This window comes from Rhincodon typus, chromosome 10, assembly GCF_021869965.1.
Source record: "Rhincodon typus isolate 14 chromosome 10, sRhiTyp1.1, whole genome shotgun sequence".
NCBI classification, from domain to species: domain Eukaryota; kingdom Metazoa; phylum Chordata; class Chondrichthyes; order Orectolobiformes; family Rhincodontidae; genus Rhincodon; species Rhincodon typus.
The window spans coordinates 45,011,142-45,019,346 of record NC_063341.1 but is presented as its reverse complement, the minus strand read 5'-3'; the positions used below and the strand labels follow the sequence as shown (position 1 = coordinate 45,019,346).

At 40.4% G+C, this 8,205-nt stretch overlaps 1 protein-coding gene across 1 annotated transcript in view; it reads left to right on the top strand.

Moving 5' to 3' along the window:
• Positions 1-8,205, top strand: part of LOC109912611 (cytochrome c oxidase assembly factor 7) — a 56,161-nt gene that overhangs the window by 826 nt on the left and 47,130 nt on the right. The window lies entirely within an intron of this gene.

Genomic DNA, 8,205 nt, shown 5'->3' with positions numbered 1-8,205 from the left:
TTTAGGTTTCTGATATTTTTCTTTTTTCTAAATTCCTATGAATGCACAGTCGGTTCTGCTATAACATGATAGTTGCATTCCTGCGCAACATCACATTATAGAAAATCATGCTACAGAAATAACTGGGCCTATGGGAGAAGCAGGGTTCAGGGCCAACCACCAAAAAAATTCACTAAATAAATTGCCCAAAAATCACTCAAAAGCCTAACACAGGATAGCAAGTTTGAATGAATGTTTAATTCCTATCTAATAATGAAATATAAGTAAATTTTAACACCTTACCTTGGAAAAAAATGTCAAGATGACTTGATGGGGGAGGAAGTTTGAGGTTTCTCTCTGAGCAAACATTGCGCACGCTCCGGACAAAGCCCACCAAACAAACATGATGTTGACGTGTACTCCATGGACCCATGGGATCACATTATAGCCAATGTGCATTGCTGGAACACGCATTCTAGCAGAACCATCTGTAGCCCTAACCAGTCCAGTCTCTTTAGTATGTCAGTCTGCCATCCAGGAATCGGTAAACCTTTGCTGCACTCCCTCCATAGCCAGAATGTTCATCCTCTGGTAAGGAAACCACATTGCACATAATGCTCCAGGTGTGGTCTCACCAAGGCCCTGTACAATTGTAAGAAGATATTCCTGTACTGAAATCCTCTTGCTATTAAGGCCAACATGCCATTTGCCTTCTTCACTGGCTGCTGCTTACTTTCAATGACTAGTGTCCAAGAATACTCGGGTCAATAGATTTCCTAATCTATTGCCATTCAGGAAATCCAAAGTGGATAACCTCACCTCTATCCACGTTATATACGTCATCTTGCATGCATTTGCCTGCCCACTCAACTTGTCCAGATCACATTGAAACAACTCTGCAAACACCTCACAGTTCACCCTCCCAGTCAGCTCTGTGTCATCTGCAAACTTGGAGATATTACATTTACTCCCCTACAGCTATCTGTGACAAGGAGTTGCAAATACACTCAACCTTCAGAGAAAATTCCTCCATCATCTTAGCCTGAATTTGACACCCTTAATTATGTGATCATGCCGTCTGGTCCTAGACTCTCCCATGAGGGGAAGCATCCTCTCAGCATTATCCTGCCAAGCTCCTTGTATTTCAAGGTGATCACCTCTCCTTTCTTTCTTTCTTTTTTTTTTTTGTAACTTCAATGAATAGAGCCCCAACCTGTTTAATCTTTGCTCATAAGACAATCCTTCCATTCTGGGGATTGTCTAAGCGAGCCTTCTCCAAACTGCTTCTCGTAAAATAACGTACTAGCAAAGTCTCCCCTTAAGATATCAGTTCTGATCCTTCCTAGGTGCACACTGTCTATCTTGTACTGGACCTACCTCACCCAGAAATCTTGCACCATCTCTCCAGCCATGTATTCATCTGATATGCCCTTCTATTTTTGCTCCAATTAATACATGGCACTGGTAGCAATCCTGAGATCGCTACTTTTGAGGCCTAATTTTTAAACGTGCTTCCTTGTTCTCCACATTCTGCTTTTAGTATCTCATTTTTTTTTTTTTAAAATGGATATGTCTTTGCCACCAATGTGTGCCATGACCACTGCTGACCTTCCCAATCCATAATGACTTGCAGCTGCTGTGAGACAACATTGACCCCAACACCTGCGTGACAAATATGCCAACCTAGAGTTGTATTTTGTAGCCACAAAATGTCAATTTATTCCTTTTGTTATTATTTAATCCCCTATTACTATAGCCTTTCCACACTCCTGTGCAGCATAACCAACAATGGTGCACAAATTTAGCTGTTGCTACTTTAAGTAAATCATACAGCACAAACTTCAGTCCTACCAGTCCATAATGAAGATGATTCCAAACTAAACTAGTTCCACCTGCCTGCTCCTGACCAATATCCATCCAAACCTTCCCTATTCATGTACTTATCCAAATGTCTTTTATACATTGTAATTGTACCTGCATCCACTATTTCCTCAGGAAGTTCATTCCACAGGCGAATAACCCTTTTTTTTTTAAAAATGAATCGCCTCATGTCTTTTCTTTTCTTTTTAAATCTCTCTCTTCTCATCTTCTCACCTTGAAAATGTGTCCCCTAGTCTTAGAATCCTAGGGAAAAGACAATTACCTTTAACTCTATCTCTCTCTCCCTCTCGTTATTTCATAAACTTCTACCGGATTGCTTCTCAACTTCTCACGCTCCAGTGAAAAAAGCCCCAGCCGATTCAGCCTTTCTTTATAACAAGCCTTCCATACCTGGCAGCATCCTGGTAAATCTCTTCTGAACCCTCTCCAGTGTGATAATATCCTTCCTATAACTGGGTGACCAGAACTGGACACAGTATTCCAGAAGAGGCCTCACCAATGTCCTGTACAACCTCAACATGACTTCCCAACTCAGTCAAAAGACTGAGCAATGAAGTCAAGTATGCCAAATGTCTTTTCGACACCCCCCCCATCTATATGGGACACAATCTTCAAAGAATTCTATATCTGCACTCGTAGGTCCCTCTGTTCTACAACACCACCCAAGGCCCTATCATTAATTGTAATCAGACCTACCCTTGTTTATTGTACCAAAATGCAACATCTCGCATTTATCCAGATTGAACTCCATCTGCTATTTCTCAACCTTGACGCATTTGATCAAGATCCCTCTGTAATCTTCGAAAACCTTCCTCACTGTCTACAATGCCACCAATTTTGGTGTAGTCCGCATGCTTACTAACTATGCCTTATTCTCATCCAAACCACTTATATAAATGATAAACCGAAGAGGACCCAAAACCAATCCCTGTGGGACACAGCTGGTCACAGGCCTCCAGTCCGAAAAGCACCCCTCGACCATTATTGTCTGTTTCCTGCCGTTAAGCCAATTATTTATCCAATTGGCAAGTTCACCCTGAATCCCACGTGACCTAACTTTATTAATTAGTCTACCATGGAGAACCTTGTCAAAGGTTTTACCAAAATCCAAATAAACAACGTCTACTGCTCTGCCATCATCAGTCTTTTTGGTAACTTAATCAAGTTTGTGAGACACAGTTTTCCTCACACAAAACCATGCTGACCATCCTTAATCAATTTTTGCCTCTCTAAATGTCCATATAAAAGATAGGATTTAATCACAACCAAAGTCAGACTCACTAGTCTATTGTTCCCTGGTTTCTCCTTACAACCTTCCTTAAACAAAGGTGCAACATTAGCACCCTCCAGTCAGCAGACAGCTTAACCATAGGTATAGATATTTCTGCAATGGGTCTCGTAATTTCCTCCCTTACTCCCCACAACAGTTCTAGAAGAGTACATTAGGTCAGGTCCTGGAGATTATTCCACCTTTATATTATCTAAGACCTCCCAGACTTCCTCTTCTGTAATGTGAACTGTTTTTAAAACATCAAAGTTTATTTCTCTGCATTCGCTAGATGCCATTTCTTTCTCCACAGTAAAAATTGACGTGAAATATTAATTTTGTATCTCTCCCATCTCCTGGGGTTCAACACAAAGATGACCTCTGTGATCTTTAAGAGGTGCTACCCTCTCTCTAGTTGGCCACTTCATCTTAATGTATTTGTAGAATCTCTTTGGATTATCCTTAACCTTATCTGCCAATGCTATCTCATCCCATCTTTGCCTTCATGATTTTTTTTTTTTAAAGAATGCCCCTACACACACACTTTATATTGATTTGAGAGATTCAATTGAACTAATTTGTCTATATCTAAAATAAAACTCTCACTTATTCTTGACTAGAACCTCTGCCTTTCTTCATCCATTGTTCCTTAATCTTACAAACCTTACCCTTCACTCTCTCAGGAACAAAATGCCTCTCAACTCTCATCATCATACTCCTGAACGTCTCCCACTTGTCAGATGTTCTTCTACCTGCGAACAAGTTCTTGTCTCATACCATTAAAATTTGCCTCAATCCAGTTTAAAAACTTATGAATGCTGGACCCAAAATGTTCCCCCACTTTTACATTAGTCGCCTGCCCTGCCTTATTGTCCAAAAGAAGGTCTAGTTTTGCTCCTTCTCTAGTAGGAGCATCCGCGTATTGATTTAAAATTTTCTTGAACACATTTGACAAATTTTTCACCATCCAAAACCTTTAACACTATGGTAGCCCCAGTCCATGTTTGGAAAGTTAAAATCCCCCCATTATTACAACCTTATCATGCTTACATATATCTGACATCTCTCTACATATTCATTTCTCAATTTATGTCCGACTGTTGGGGGTGGGGCTATAGTACAATCCCATCAGTGATCTTTCCTTTTCTTCTTTGTAATTTTTACTCATATATTTTCTCGAGATGAGTTTTCAGAAATATCTTTCCTAGTTAGTAGTAATGTATTTTTTAATCAAAAACGCCACCCCCCCCCACAACTTTCTTGCCTCCCTTTCTATCCTTCCTATAGCTTCCTAAAACTGAGCTGCCAGTCTTGTCCACCTCTCAGCCAAGTTTCTGTAATAGCTATGACGTCCCAGTTCCATGTTCTTATACGTACCCTGGGTTCATCAGCCTTACCTGCAAGACCCCTTGAATTGAAATAGATGCAATTTAGTTCCTCCACAACAGTATCCAAAGCAATATGTTTTGCAATGGAATGGTGATAGGGAATTCCTATAATGCCTGCTTAAGCTTGGTACTCTGCCTGGTGGTCATCTATTCCCTCTCTGCCTGTGACTTCTTAACCTGCAGAATGACGTGCTATCCACAACCCTCGCAGCCTTGCAGATGCTTCAGTGTCCCCAGTTGCCTCTCCAACTCCAAAACCAGGCTTCGAGGACCTGCTGCTGGAGATGCTCCCTGAGCACTTCCTGGTCCGAGCAATGGAACTGTGTCTGACTTCACACACCGCAAAAGGAGAACACTGCTCTCCTTCAATTCTTAACCCCTTTAGGTTTCCTTTAATATCTAATCGTATTAATTATTCCAGTGCCCTTTTTTTCTCTAGACCTCTCCACCTTAACAGCTTCACTATGACGATGGGGTAGTCTCCTTTTAGAGTCATTGGGAAACAGACCCTTCGGTCCAACTTGTCCTTGCCAACCACAAAGCATAAATAAATCTAGTCGCATTTGGCCCATATCCCTCTAAACCCTTCCTATTCATGTACCTGTCCAGGTGCCTTTTTAAATGTTGTAATTGTACCAGCCTCCTCCACTTCCTTTGGCAGCTAATTCCATATACATACCACCCTCTGCATGAAAAATTTGCCTCTTAGGTCACTTATATCTTTTCCCTTTTACCTTAAACCTATGCTCTCTTGTTTTGGACTCCCTCACATTGGGGAAACGACCTTGCCTATTTACCCTCGTGATTTTATAAACCTCTATAAGGTCACCCCTCAGCCTCCGACGCTCCAGGGAAAATAGCTGCGGCCTATTCAGCTTCTCCTTCTAGCTCAAACCCTCCAACCTTGGCAACATTCTTGTAAATCTCTTCTTAACCCTTTCTAGTTTCACAACGTCCTTCCGAAAGCAGGGAGACCAGAATTGCACACAGTTCCTCAAAAGTAGCTGAACCAACATCCTGTACAGTTGCAACATGACCTCCCAACACCTATACTCTATGCACTGACCAGTAAAGATAAGCGTACCAAATGCCGCCTTCACTATCCTTTCTGCCTGCGACTCCACTTTCAGGGAACTATGAACCTGCACCCCAAGGTCTCTGTTCAGTCACACTCCCCAGGATCTTACCATTAAATGTATAAGTCCTACTATGACTTACTTCCCAAAATGCAGCACTTGACATTGGTCTAAATTAAACTGCATCTGCCACTCCTTAGCCAATTGGTCCATCTGATTCAGATCTTGTTGTTCTCTGAGGTAATCTTCTTCACTGCCCACAACACCTCCAATTTTGGTGTCATCTGCAAACTTATTACCATAACTCCTATGTTAACATCCAAATCATTTGCACAAATGACAAAAAGCAATGGACACAGCACCGATCTTTGTGGCACACTGCTAGTCACAGGCCTCCAGTATGAAAAGCAATCCTTCACCACCACCACCCTCTGTTTGCTACCTTTGAGCCAGTTCTGTGTCCAAATGGCTAGTTGTCCCTGTAATCCATGTGATCTAACCTTGCTAACCAGTCTAGCATGAGGAACCTTGTCGAACACCTTACTGAAGTCCATATAGGTCACATTCATCGCTCTGCCCTCATCAATCCTTTTTGTTACTTCAAAAAAAAAACTCAAGTCTGTGAAACACAATTTTCAACGCACAAAGCCATGTTGACTACCCCTAATCAGTCCTTGCCTTTCCAAATGCATGCAAATCCTGTTCCTCAGGATTTCCTGCCACAACTTGCCCACCACTGATTGTTGGGCTCACCAATCTATAGTTCCCTGGCTTTTCCTTACCACCTTTCTTAAATAGCGGCACAAAGTTAGCCAAACTCCAGTTTTCCAGCACCTCACTTGTGGCTATTAATGATTTAAATATCTCAGCAAGGGGCCCAGCAATCTCTTCCCTCGTTTCCCACAGAGTTCTTGGGTACTCCTGATGAGGTCCCAAGGATTTATCCACCTTTATAGTTTGCCAAGTTGAAAATGACTCATCTATCCTAACTTGGATTCCTGTTACTTAATTTCTCCTCTTTCTACGCTATATAACCCCTCCATACCATGTGCTCTTATTGTGTAATACATTTTTGTATGGAATATTCTATGGGGTGTTCTTTGGAAATCCAAATGCACCACATTTAGTGGTTCCCGTTCGTTCATCCTCAAAGCATTGTAATAAATCTGTCATACACTATTTTCCTTTCACAAAACTGTGCCCGATTGTGTTATGATTTTCTAAATGTCCTGCTATTAACACTTTTTAATAATGGATTCTAGTCTTTTCCCATTTGACAGATGCTAGGCTAACTGCCTTCTAGTTTTCTTTCTTGAATAGAGCTGTTACATTTGGAAGTTCCCAATCCTTTTAGAACTCTTTTACACTCCAGTGCATTTACAGAAGATTGCAACCATTCACTCACCACCTCTGTCACCACTTTTAAGATTTTAGGATTCAGGCCATCAGGTCCAGTTCAAGTTTCCTTTTGCCTCTTGGTATTTTTAAAATTATCGGATGACATGTTTTATTTGATTCTTGTTCTATTTATAAAAAGAATATTTTAAAAAAAAAAGTCTGCCTTTTTCCTTTTATTCCTATTATAAATTTTTTAGTCTGGTCCTCGGATCAAAGTTGACTTTTTGGTTGCTCTCTTTTATGTACTTGTTGAAGTCCTCACTGTCTGTTTTTACATTTCTTGCTAATTGATCATTCAAACTTTTGTTTTTCTTGTCATTCTTTTGGTTCTAAAATATTTCGAGGGTTGAGAGCCTTTGGAATTCCTTCCTCAAAAGACAATAAATGCGGATTCTTTCTGTTGCATTGTAGAATTGAGGTTAAAATCTGATCAGCCATGACCTTATTAAATGGCAAAGCAGGTACGAAGAACTGAGTGCCCTACTCTTGCTCCTTGTTTGTATTTTCATACAGTGTGCACAGGGAAGGAAAATCTCAACCAATTTCCTGTCGTAATAGGTATCTTGTCTTCTTGGAAGCATTACTCGAATCTATGTGGACGTAAAGGTTCAGGATAAGTGAAATTAGAAAACAAAAATGGTTTGAAGGTTTTGTTTGTGTTTCAAAATGAAACACATGGCAGACTGTCTGGTAATTTCAAATGATTTTAAAATGACTCTATATGTGAAATAGAGTTGGAATATTACCCATGAAATAAGAATTAACATAAGTGATTTGTTAGTAAATGGATCTTAGATTTTAAACTTCTTGAGTAGAGGGATTGTGAAAATATGAGAAAATGGAGACCAGCGGAACTCACTACCACTTTTTAAACAGTGGAGTGATGAAGAGCACAAGAAGCTGAGTAAGGAAGAAACTGTACAACTCGGAAGTAAAAATGTGCTGTACGGTCGCCACAAAATGTGGAATATGTACTGTAGCTGTACCTTAATTTTTGGCACTCTTACAACCCAACCTTGAAATACTACTATAGGCTTCCATTTATAAATGTGTAAAAATGTTTACCCAAAATGTCAGTATTAAGTGTTTTGGTTTTACAGGTTTGAGGCAGCCAAATTAGTAATGCAATGGCTTTGTAACCATGAAGATCAGAACATGCAGAGGATGGCAGTGGCTATTATCTCCATATTGGCAGCAAAGGTACATGTGATGTTTG